The sequence below is a fragment of the Tursiops truncatus genome, chromosome 11, assembly GCF_011762595.2.
Source record: "Tursiops truncatus isolate mTurTru1 chromosome 11, mTurTru1.mat.Y, whole genome shotgun sequence".
In the NCBI taxonomy this organism is placed as follows: Eukaryota; Metazoa; Chordata; class Mammalia; order Artiodactyla; family Delphinidae; genus Tursiops; species Tursiops truncatus.
The window spans coordinates 21,405,057-21,418,390 of NC_047044.1; positions in this window are offsets into that span (position 1 = coordinate 21,405,057).

Consider the following 13,334-nt stretch of genomic DNA (forward strand, 5'->3'; position numbering starts at 1 on the left):
CAATATCAGCATTCCATGTTTCACTCTTACTCTCTTCCTATCAGAGCCCTGATTACAGCAGGGGAGACCTGCTGGGGCTATATGTTTAGTCTTTGTAGCTCAGCTACTCAGTCAAATCTTAGACCTGATTTTCAGTACAGTCTGCTCTCTGGGTACAGGAGATAAAGTTTACTTTAAATGCTGATTTTTTATAGCATGCAGTTTTTTACAGCGTGCCCCGAATTTTTTTATAAGTTTTTTTTTTTTTTTTTTTTTGGCGGTACGCGGGCCTCTTACTGCTGTGGCCTCTCCCGTTGCAGAGCACAAGCTCCGGACGCGCAGGCTCAGTGGCCATGGCCCACGGGCCCAGCCACTCTGCAGCATGTGGGATCCTCCCGGACTGGGGCACGAACCCGCGTCCCCCGCATCGGCAGGTGGACCTTCAACCACTGCGCCACCAGGGAAGCCCTATAAGTGTATTTTTGTTTTTTAATATTTATTTTGGCTGTGCCGTGTCTTAGTTGGGGTATACAGGATCTTTAGTTGCGGCATGCATGCAGGATCTAGTTCCCCGACCAGGGATCGAACCCGGGCTCCCTGCATTGGGAGTGCAGAGTCCTATCCATTGGACTACCAGGGAAGTCCCGTGCCCTGCATTTTGATAGGTGTTTTACCCAAGTTAACAAATATGAATTCCAAAATCTTAGTTATGATTGCCCTCATGTCTTTCAAGTATTAGAGCTGTTGTATAAGCTTGTACATTCTCCTTCCTCCTCTACCACATTTCAGTCCACCTCAGGTAAGAATTTTAGTCATTGTACTGCTGTGGCATCTAATGGGTTATCACCGCTCATATATCATTAGAAATTGGATCCTTGATGCCCCCTGACCAGTAAGTGATACAATTCCAGAATCCCATTCTGAGGATCTGTTTTCTAGTACCACTTCTGTTACCAGAAGTCCTAATTAGTGTTTCCTCCAAAAGCAGACCCTGAGGATAAGGATTTAGGTGCAGGAAGTGTATTTTCAATGTGATCCCAGGAAGCCTAGGGAGGAAGTGGGGTAAAAACTGTGGGTTCAAAAAAAAAAACTGTGGGTTCTTTAAGTGGGAAGCTATCAGCATCTACACATCATTGGCAAGAGAACTCACAGATGAGTCAAGGACATATGGTGTGGGCATTAACAGGGTCTCTATGAAGAGTACAGATGTAAAGCAAGAGCACAGAAACTAGCACACAGAATTAAGCACCTAATAAATTTAGCTATTATTTTTATTGGTGGTTAATCACAAAACAAATAGTTTTTATTCATTTTGTTTGATTTTGCAGTATGAAAGGATTCATTTCAGGTTACCTTTAATTAGTGAACTAATGAATTTGCAATGTGACTTGATTTGTGAAAATTTACTAACTTTTCCAACTTTCCAAAATATATTTATTTTGATAAGTGAGGTACTCCCATAAGCCCTGACTTATGATTGAACTACCATAACAGTGAAATGATGACTGGCCTTTATTTAGTCTTGATAACCTAAATCCAGCATTTAGATCTTGCCATGCAGTTATTTTGAAGCTAATTGCTTCGCCCCAGCTTTTGTAATCTGTTTTGCTTCTTATTAACATGATGAAAGAAAAGGAAAATTTCTATTTTTCTCTATTTCAAAAAAAAAAACTATGTTATTTATGGTTCTCTGGGGCCTCAGGAAAATCCTTACTTAAGGTTCAAATGGTAATTATCATTCTTTCTCAGAGGAAATGTCTGTTGCACTTGTGAAGCTGATATTAAATTTAGAACACAAAATTTGATGTTTCATATTTTTAAATTATTTTTTCCTACTTCTGTTTGATTTCATCATTATTTGATCATCAGCTGCATTAAGGAAATGAAATTAATTTTTCATTTTTAAAAATTAATTTTCCAAAGGAATATTTCAAGAAAAACCATGTAAGGCAAAATATCAATCAATAATTTAATAGTTGACATTTTTTGGAGGGAAAGGCAAGTTAGAGAAGGAATACAAAAGAGTGAGCTTGATAGAAGCAAAATACTTAAAAGAGTTATACAAAAAATAAGGGTCACAGAATAAAAAAGTTTATATCAACATTTCAGTTGGATAATATATATAGTTGGAGAATAATAATAGCTGGCAAATTACTGGAACAATTAATAAAGTAATAATTTGGTGTCACCAGGAGGACAAGAAATTGAACTGTGGAAGGCAGCAAAGGTAAATTTTACATTCTTTTACAAACAAATCATGCCAAATAATTTCTTTTTGATATCCAGGCAAGCTTAATGAGTAAACAAAATGGAATGAGCTTAGAGTATATAGAATGTTTAATATTCTTTTTTATGGATACATTAGATATGGTACCATATGACATTTCATGAATAAAGTAGAGAAAGTTTAATTATAGAAATAGCAGATCATATGTAGAAATAACAGACTAAAATATAATAGTTATAGAAAATTTGAATATACAGATAGGTTTAATTAACATTAAAAGTAAAGTTTGGTGAATTAAAATACTCACATTATTATTGTCATTTACATATTAAAATTCATTTCCCCAGTTTGTCATTATATTAAGATATTATTGTTAATATTTTTAGACATGTACTGACATGTTTACAGAAATATTATGACACCAGGAATTTCCTTCAAAGTGAGGAGGGTATATAGATAAAACAAACTTGACCATGCGTTGGTGATTTTTGAAGATGGGTGATGGGTACATGGGGGTTTGTTATACTATTCTGTCTACTTTTGAGTATGTTTAACATTTTTCATAATAAAAAGTTAATAAATCCTGTGGTATATTGCTCAGGGGTAGTACTGAACTTCATAAATGGATGTTAATTATGCTTTCTTTTTCCAGTTATAATTAATATTTTTACAACCTAATAACAATAATAGTCACGAAGGCATGGGGCAGAAAATAAAGAAACCATTTCTTTTGGCAAGTTTGTGGGCAGAACATTCAGAATTTTAAGTAAGTGTTTTGTGAACTAAATGGATTTTTAAGCCAACAGGACCTTGAAAAATTTCTATTCCATTTTCTACATTTGCAGATGATAGGATTCGAATTTGGCTGACCTTGTTATTTGTATCATGACTCATATTGCAGTTTGGGTCTCAGCTTTTGATTCTGGGATTTTTCCCACTCCATAAGATGCTATCTACAAAAGTAAAGTAAGATTCTTTTAGCTCACTGAGACTCAATTACCTGTACAGAGCAGGGGGTGGGGTGGGGTGGGATGTAATGGGTAGCTGAAGTGGCAGCAGAGCACAATGATCAAAGTTCAAATCATAGTTCTGCCACCTGCTAGCTGTGAAACCTAGAATGCTTTATTTCACCACTCTGTCTCAGTGAATGGGGAAAAACAATAGTTCCTGTTTTAAGGATTAAAATAAATAATGTATGTTAAAATGGATAGGAATCGAATCTATTTCCTAGACACTTTGTATGGATTACATGAGATTATGTATTTTTAGGAAATAGCTGGCACATAGTATTTACTCAATGAATACTTAATATTGTTATCTTGTCATTATTATTATTACCATTTTCATACTATCAAGGCAGTGAGGAATTTATTTTTTTAATTTTTTGACATCTTTATTGATTACATTGTAGTGTTAGTTTCTGCTGTATAACAAAGTGAATCAGCTACACATATACATTATCCTCATATCCCCTGGCTCTTGCGTCTCCCTCCCACACTCCCTACCCCACCCCTCTAGGTGGTCAGAAAGCACTGAGATGATCTCCCTGTGCTGTGCAGCGGCTTCGCACTAGCTATCTGTTTTACATTTGATACTGTATATATGTCAATACCACTCTCTCACTTCTTCCCAGCTTACCCTTCCCCCTCCTCGTGTCCTCAAGTCCATTCTCTACGTCTGCGTCTTTATTCCTGTCCTGCCCCTAGGTTTTTAAGAACCATTTTTTTGGTTTGTTCTTTAGATTCCATACGTATGTGTGAGTATTTGTTTTTCCCTTTCTGACTTACTTCATTCTGCATGACAGACTCTAGGTCCATCCATCTCACTACAAATAACTCAATTTTGTTTCTTTTTATGGCTGAGTAATATTCCATTGTATATATGTGCCACATCTTTAGCCATTCATCTGTGGACAATTAGGTTGTTTCTATGTCCTGGCTACTGTAAATAGTGCTGCAATGAACATTGTGGTAAATAAGTCTTTCTGAATTATGGTTTTCTCAGGGTATATGCCCAGTAGTGGGATTTCTGGGTCTATGGTAGTTCTAGTTTTAGTTTTTTAAGGAACCTCCATACTGATCTCCATAGTGGCTGTATCAATTTACATTCCCACCAACAGTGCCAGAGGGTTCCCTTTTCTCCACACCCTCTCCAGCATTTATTGTTTGTAGATTTTTTGATGATGGCCATTCTGACTGGTGTGAGGTGATACCTCACTGTAGTTTTGATTTCCATTTCTCTAATGATTAGTGATGTTGAGCAATCTTTCATGTGTTTGTTGGCAGTCTGTATATCTCCTTTGGAGAAATGTCTATCTGGTTTTCTGCCCACTTTTGGATTGGGTTGTTTGTTTTTTTGATATTGAGCTGCATGAGTTGCTTGTATATTTTGGAGATTAATCCTTTGTCAGTTGCTTCGTTGGCAAATATTTTGTCCCATTCTGAGGGTTGTCTTTTTGTCTTGTTTATGATTTCCTTTGCTGTGCAAAAGCTTTTAAGTCTCTTTAGATCCCATTTGTTTATTTTTGTTTTTATTTCCATTTCTCTAGGAGGTGTTTCAAAAAGGATCTTGCTGTAATTTATGTCATAGAGTGTTCTTCCTATATTTTCCTCTAAGAGTTTTTATAGTGCCCGGCCTTATATTTAGGTCTTTAATCCATTTTGAGTTTATTTTTGTGTATGGTGTTAGGGAGTGTTCTAATTTCATTCTTTTACATGTAGCTGTCCAGTTTTCCCAGCACCACTTATTGAAGGCGCTGTCTTTTCTCCATTGTATATTTTTGCCTCCTTTATCAAAAATAAGGTGACCATAGGTGGGTTTATCTTTGGGCTGTCTATCCTGTTCCATTGATGTATATTTCTGTTTGTGTGCCAGTACCATATTGTCTTGATTACTGTAGCTTTGTAGTATAGTCTGAAGTCAGGGAGCCTGACTCCTCCAGCTCCGTTTTTCTTTCTAAAGATTGCTTTGGCTATTCGGGATCTTTTGTGTTTCCATACAAATTGTGAAATTTTCTGTTCTAGTTCTGTGAAAAATGCCAGTGGTAGTTTGATAGGGATTGCACTGAATCTGTACATTGCTTTGAGTAGTGTAGTTCATTTTCACAATGTTGATTCTTCCAATCTAAGAACATGGTATATGTCTCCATCTGTTTGTATCATCTTTAATTTCTTTCATCAGTGTCTTATAGTTTTCTGCATACAGGTCTTTTGTCTCCTTAGGGAGGTTTATTCCTAGATATTGTATTCTTTTTGTTGCAGTGGTAAATGGGAGTGTTTCCTTAATTTCTCTTTCAGATTTTTCATCATTAGTGGATAGGAATGCAAGAAATGTCTGTGCATTAATTTTGTATCCTGTTACTTTACCAAATTCATTGATTATCTCTAGTAGTTTTCTGGTAGCATCTTTAGGATTCTCTATGCATAGTATCATGTCATCTGCAAACAGTGACAGTTTTACTTCTTCTTTCTGATTTGAGCTCCTTTTATTTCTTCTCTGATTGCTGTGGCTAAAACTTCCAAAACTATGTTGAATAATAGTGGCGAGAGTGGGCAACCTTGTCTCGTTCCTGATATTAGTGGAAATGGTTTCCGTTTTTCACCATTTAGAATGATGTTGGCTGTGGGTTTGTCATATATGGCCTCTATTATGTTGAGGTAAGTTCCCTCTATGCCTACTTTCTTGAGGGTTTTTATCATAAATGCGTGTTGAATTTTGTCAAAAGCTTTTCTGCATCTATTGAGATGATCATATGGTTTTATCCTTAAGTTTGTTAATATGGTGTATCACATTCAGTGATTTGCATATTTTGAAGAATCCTTGCATTCCTGGGTTAAACCCCACTTGAAGATGGTGTATGATCCTTTTAATGTGCTGTTGGATTCTGTTTGCTAGTATCTTACTGAGGATTTTCACATCTATGTTCATAAGTGATATTGGCCTGTAGTTTTCTTTTTTTGTGACATCTTTGTCTGGTTTTGGTATCAGGGTGTTGGTGGCCTCATAGAATGACTTTGGGAGTGTTCCTCCCTCTGCTGTATTTGGAAGAATTTGAGAAGGATAGGTGTTAGTTCTTCTCTAAATGTTTGATAGAATTTGGCTGTGAATCCATCTGGTCCTGGGCTTTTGTTTGTTGGAAGATTTTTAATCACAATTTCAATTTCAGTGCTTGTGAGTGGTCTGTGCATATTTTCTGTTTCTTCCTGGTTCAGTCTTAGAGGTTGTGCTTTTCTAAGAATTTCTCCATTTCTTCCAAGTTGTCCATTTTATTGGCATATAGTTGCGTGTAGTAATCTCTCATTATCTTTTGTATTTCTGCAGTGTCAGTTGTTACTTCTCCTTTTTCATTTCTAATTCTGTTGATTTGAGTCTTTTCCCTTTTTTTCTTGTCAGTTGTTACTTCTCCTTTTTCATTTCTAATTCTGTTGATTTGAGTCTTTTCCCTTTTTTTCTTGATGAGTCTGGCTAATGGTTTATCAATTTTGTTTATCTTCTCAAAGAACCAGCTTTTAGTTTTATTGATCTTTGGTATCGTTTCCTTCACTTGTTTTTCATTTATTTCTGATCTGAACTTTATGATTTCTTTCCTTCTGCTAACTTTGGGATTTTTTGTTATTCTTTCTCTAATTGCTTTAGGTGTAAGGTTTGGTTGTTTATTTGAGATGCTTCCTGTTTCTTGAGGTAGGATTGTATTGGTATAAACTTCCCTCTTAGAACTGCTTTTGCTGCATCCCATAGGTTTTGGGTCGTCGTGTTTTCATCGTCAGTTGTTTGTACTTTTTGATTTTGTCTTTGATTTCTTTAGTGATTTCTTGGTTATTAGGTAGTGCATTGTTTAGCCTCCATGTGTTTGTATTTTTTACAGATTTTTTCCTGTAATTGATATCTAGTCTCATAGTATTGTGGTCAGAAACGATACTTGATACGATTTCAGTTTTCTTAAATTTACCAAGGCTTGATTTGTTACCCAAGATATGATCTGTCTTGGAGAATGTTCCATGAGCACTTGAGAAGAAAGTGTATTCTGTTGTTTTCGGATGGAATGTCCTATAAATATCAATTAAGTCCATCTTGTTTAATGTATCATTTAAAACTTGTGTTTCCTTATTTATTTTCATTTTGGATGATCTGTCCATTGGTGAAAGTGGAGTGTTAAAGTCCCTACCATGATTGTGTTACTGTCGATTTCCCTTTTTATGCCTGTTAGCCTTTGCCTTATGTATTGAGGTGCTCCTATGTTGGGTGCATAAATATTTACAATTATTATATCTTCTTCTTGCATTGATCCCTTGATCATTATATGGTGTCCTTCTTTGTCTCTTGTAATCGTCTTTATTTTAAAGTTTATTTTGTCTCATATGAGAATTGCTACTCCAGCCTTGTTTTGATTTCCATTTACATGGAATATCTTTTTCCATTCCCTCACTTTCAGTCTGTGTGTGCCCCTAGGTCTGAAGTGGGTCTCTTGTAGATAGCATATATACGGGTCTTGTTGTTGTATCCATTCAGCAAACCTGTGTCTTTTGGTGGGAGCATTTAATCCATTTACATTTAAGGTAATTATTGATATGTATGTTCCTATTACTGTTTTCTTAATTGTTTTGCATTTGTTATTGTAGGTTTTTTCCTTCTCTTGTGTTTCCTGCCTAGAGAAGTTCCTTTAGCATTTGTTGTAAAGCTGGTTTGGTGGTGTTGAATTCTCTTAGTTGTTGCTTGTCTGTAAAGGTTTTAATTTCTCTGTTAAATCTGAATGAGATCCTTGCTAGTTATAGTAATCTTGGTTGTAGTTTTTCCCTTTCATCACTTTAAATATGTCCTACCACTCCCTTCTGGTTTGCAGAGTTTCTGCTGAAAGATCAGCTGTTAACCTTATGTGGATTCCCTTGTATGTTATTTGTTGTTTTGCCCTTGCTGCTTTTAATATATTTTCTTTGTATTTAATTTTTGATAGTTCGATTAATATGTGTTTTGGCATGTTTCTCCTTGGATTTATACTGTATGGGACTCTCTGCACCTCCTAGAGTTGATTAACTATTTCCTTTCCCATATTAGGGAAGTTTTCAACTCTAATCTCTTCAAATATTTTCTCAGTCCCTATCTTTTTCTCTTCTTCTTTTGGGACCCCTATAATTTGAATGTTGGTGCTTTTAATGTTGTCCCTGATATCTCTGAGACTGTCCTCAATTCTTTTCATTCTTTTTTCTTTATTCTGCTCTGCAGTAGTTATTTCCACTATTTTATCTTCCAGGTCCCTTATCCATTCTTCTGCCTCAGTTATTCTGCTATTGATTCCTTCTAGAGAATTTGTAATTTCATTTATTGTGTTGTTCATCATGGTTTGTTTGCACTTTAGTACTTCTAGGTCCTTGTTAAATGTTTCCTGTATTTTCTGCATTCTATTTTGAAGATTTTGGGTCATCTTTACTATCATTACTCTGGATTCTTTTTCGTGTAGACTGCCTATTTCCTCTTCATTTGTTTGGTCTGGTGGGTTTTTACCTTGCTTCTTCATCTGCTGTGTATGTCTCTGTCTTTTCATTTTGCTTAACCTACTGTGTTTGGGTTCTTCTTTTCACAGGCTGCAGGTTCATAGTTCTCATTGTTTTTGGTGTCTGCCCCCAGTGGGTAAGGTTGTTTCAGTGTGTTGTGTAGGCTTCGTGGTGGAGGGTACTTGTGCCTGTGTTCTGGTGGATGAGGCTGGAACTTGTCTTTTTGGTGGGCAGGACCGAGTCCAGTGGTGTGTTTTGGGGTGTCTGTGATCTTATTATGATTTTAGGCAGCCTCTCTGCTAATGGATGGGGTTGTGTTCCTGTCCTATTAGTTGTTTGGCATGGGGTAGCCAGCATTGGAGGTTGCTGGTCGTTGAGTGGAGTTGGGTCTTAGCGTTGAGATGGAAATCTATGGGAGAGCTCTCGCTGATTGATATTACCTGGGACCGGGAGGTCTCTGGTGGTCCAGTGTCCTGAACTCACCTCTCCCACGTCAGAAGCTCAGGCCTGACACCTCGCCAGAACAGCAAGACCATGTCAGCCACACGGCTGAGGAGAAAAGGGAGAAAGAGAAATAAATAAATAAAATAAAGTTATTAAAATGAAATATTAATAAAATATTAAAATAAAAATGTAATTAGAAAAAAGAGAGCAACCAAAACAGTAAACAAATCCACCAATGATAAGAAGTGCTAAAAACTAAACTAAGATAAATATATAAATCAGAAACTAGTCAGTCACATATAGCAAATCCCAAGTCTACAGTTGCTCCCAAAGTCCACCTCCTCAATTTGGGATGATTCATTGTCTATGCAGGTATTCCACAGATGCAGGGTACATCAAGTTGATTCTGGAGAGTTAATCCGGTGCTCCTGAGGCTGCTGGGAGAGATTTCCGTTTCTCTTCTTTGTTTGCCCAGCTTCTGGGGTTCAGGTTTGGGTTTGGCCCCGCCTCTGCATGTAGGTTGCCTGAGGGCATCTATTCCCTGCCCAGACAGGTTAAAGTAGCAGCTGATTAGGGGGCTCTGGCTCCCTCAGGCCAGGGGGAGGGAGGGGTACCGTTGGTCATGCCTGTAGCAGCAGAAACCGGTGTGACGTTGCAACAGCCTGAGGTGCACTGTGTGTTCTCCGGGGAAGCTGTCCCTGGATCATGGGACCCTGGCAATGGTGGGCTGCACAGGCTCCAGGTGGGGATGTGTGGATAGTGACCTGTGCTTGTACACAGGCTTCTTGTGGCTCCAGCAGCAGCCTTAGCATTTTATGCACATCTCTGGTGTCCGTGCTGATAGCTGTGTCTCGTACCCGTCTCTGGAGCTTGTTTAGGCGGTGCTCTGAATCTCCTCTCCTCGTGCGCCCCGAAACAATGTTCTCTTGACTCTTAAGCAGTTACAACTTTTTCCCGGAGTCCCTCCTGGCTAGCCATGGCGCACTAGCCCCCTTCAGGGTGTGTTCACGCAGCCAACCCCAGTCCTCTCCCTGGGTTCTGACCTCTGAAGCCCAAGCCTCAGCTCCCAGCCCCCGCCCGCCCCGGCGGGTGAGCAGACAAGCGTCTTGGGCTGGTGAGTGCTGGTCGGCACCTATCTTCTGTGCGGGAATCTCTCCACTTTGCCCTCTGCACCCCTATTGCTGCACTCTCCTCTGTGGCTCCAAAGCTTCCCCCCTTCCCGCCTCCCCCCCTCCACCCTCCGTCTCCACCAGTGAAGGGGCTTCCTAGTGTGTGGAAACTTTTCCTCCTTCTCAGCTCCCTCCCAGAAGTGCAGGTCCCGTCCCTATTCTTTTTTCTTTTGCCCTACCCAGGTACGTGGGGCGTTTCTTGTCTTTTGGGAAGTCTGAGTTCTTCTGCCAGTGTTAAGTAGGTGTTCTGTAGGAGTTGTTCCACATGTAGATGTATTTTTCATATCTTTGTGGGTAGGAAGGTGATGTCCACGTCTTACTCCTCCGCCATCTTGAAGGTCCTGGAAGTTTTAATTTTAAAATTTCAATGGATAAAATGCAGGCTGATAATTAAGAAACTATAAATCAGTATATATGCATATATGTATATATATGCATATATTTTATGTGTGTATATGTGCAGGCTGCCACGTTAGATACTCCTTTTTAAAACAGCTTTTTTGAGGTACAATTTTCATACCTTAAAGTTCACCCATTTAAAGTATACAATTCAGTGTTTTTAAAAATATATTTGTAGTTGTGAAACCATCATCACAGTCTCATTTTAGAATCTTTTTATCACCGTAAAAAGAAACTCGTGTTCTTGTTAGTAGTGAACTTCTCATTCCTCCTATCACTCCAGCCTTAGGCAACCATTAATCTACTTTCTATCTCTATGGATTTGCCTGTTCTGGACATTTCATGTAAATGGAATCATACAATATGTGGTTTTTTATGACTGTCCTGTTTCACTTAGGACATATTTTCCGAGCTCATCCATGTTGTTGCATGTAGCAGTACTTCATTCCTTTTTATTGCCAAATAATATTCTATTGTATGAATTTCTTTTTTTACGAGTTATAGAATACTTAACACTTTCCTATATATCTGTGTTTGGGATGGAAGATGACTAAATTCAGCTCTATTCTAGGTGTATGGGAGAATTCTGCACTTTTCTCAGAGAGTAGAATTGTAGCCTGAATCACCTACCAGGTAAAGCAGTCACTATGAACATGCACCTAACATTACCCCAACATTACCGTAGTATCCTATTACTGTGGATGGTAGGTGATCAGTATCAGGAAGCCCTTGTTAGTCAGAACTTTAAAGGAACTATAAGTTTTTAAACACACAACTGCCTTCCCTCTTATAGTCCTTTCAGGTCTAAAATTCTATGATTTGCTACCATGTTGTTACTTGTTACTCTTTTGGGTATGCTGTAACACTAATAGTCTTATTAACTAAATAAAGTTTATATCAGAACAGTCAGGTTTTTAATGTTTATTTAAAGAATTTATATTAATATTCTTAAAGAATTAATATTGCCAAGTGGCACCAAAAGCAAAAAGTAATCTCCCTACCCCCTTGTTAAAAATAAAGTCTGATTTTAAAAGAAGAGAATCAAAACTAAACAGAGAAAAAGCAAAAGAACACCATTTTAAATGCTGTCACTTTCCATTCAACTTGACTTGGGAAGAGAAAAGTGTCTTTTCCTGCTGATGGTTATGAGGGTGTACCAAATGTTACTTACGAAGAACATGTTACATTTCTCTGTGAAGCAACTGGAACAGCAAATGACAACATTTAGAGAACACAAATGGTCCAGTATTGCTTCTCTTAATTGTTGAAAAATTCTACCATAGGGCTGCCATTGCTGGTCTTATCATACCTTTAGATGTTCCTCAATTCAAGCTTTTGACATTAGCAGCTACTGAGAATAAGCATGGCATATGTAGAGAACAGCAAGAACTTTTGATTGCTGCTGAACAGGGAGCATGGGGCCCTGAGGTGGGAATAGGGGGTTTGGGGAGGGTAATAGCAGCCTGGGGAGGTGGGAGCAGCAGCAACAAACCTAGGGAAAATTTTATGCCTAAGGGAAATTAAATACAGAACTGATGGTGCTTAAAAAAAGCCATCAGTGACTTCCTCTGATAGGTTCAAGTGCTCATTATTTAGCTTAGCATAGAAGACCCACCATAATTGCCACTTGTATAAACCTTTTGTTGTAGTCATCATCACATTTTCTGTTCCCTGAACATAACTTGCATTGTCTTGCTTTTATGCCTGTTCTTATGCTGTATCCTTGTCTGTATACTTGACTGCACCCTTCAGTCTGTATCTGTAAGCTCTGACTTCAGGCAATATTACCTTCCTTCCCATAGCACCTTGTGGATATCTTGTTACAATGTGGCATATTTCCTTATGGTTATTGTTTACATATCTTTTTTCCCCCTAGGCTTTACTTTCCTGAAGGACCTGGACTATGTTTTATTCCTGGTTATATTTTACACTCTTGGCACTGTTTGTGTCCTACAATAAACATTGGATGGAAGGCAGAGATAGAATAGTGAAGTGGATGAAGGAGAAAGTACAAAAACAAAATGTGTTGTTTTAAAAATAATTGTACCATATTTTTTCATTGGATTTTACTTTGAATCCAATACTGTTTAACAACATAAAGAAATATAATTCTACAGGTATTATTAATTAACAGTACGACTGCAGAGTTGTTAAAATGTATGCCAGCCTGTCCCAGAGGCAGCCTGAAGTAGAGGAAAAAAAGATGAGATGAATGTATCCCAGTTCTTTGAATCCACTGGCAAAAAAATCCATCCAGCAGATAATGTTATATTAGGTATGAAGCAAATGATTATCATTTGTGATTCTAGCTAGCTCACCCCTGAAAAATATCTTAAGCACAAATTTCTACTCATTGTGCATTACTTCTCTGGAAATATTTTGTTTGGACAAAAGTCACAAAGATGGTAATGTGGTATTAGAGTGAATTTTTAGTAACAGAAAGGTTTAATGATGAAGAGAACATAGTGATTCTCATAACTAGATTATTCACTTGAATTCCTTTCCCCTTCTTTGTCAATCCTGTTCTGCCTCATTTCTAACTTCCTGGGTTGACATGCCCTTCAGGATTGAGAACCAGACTTGCTTTATCCCAGTCTGTAAACATCTTTTTGGACCTGTTCCTTCCAA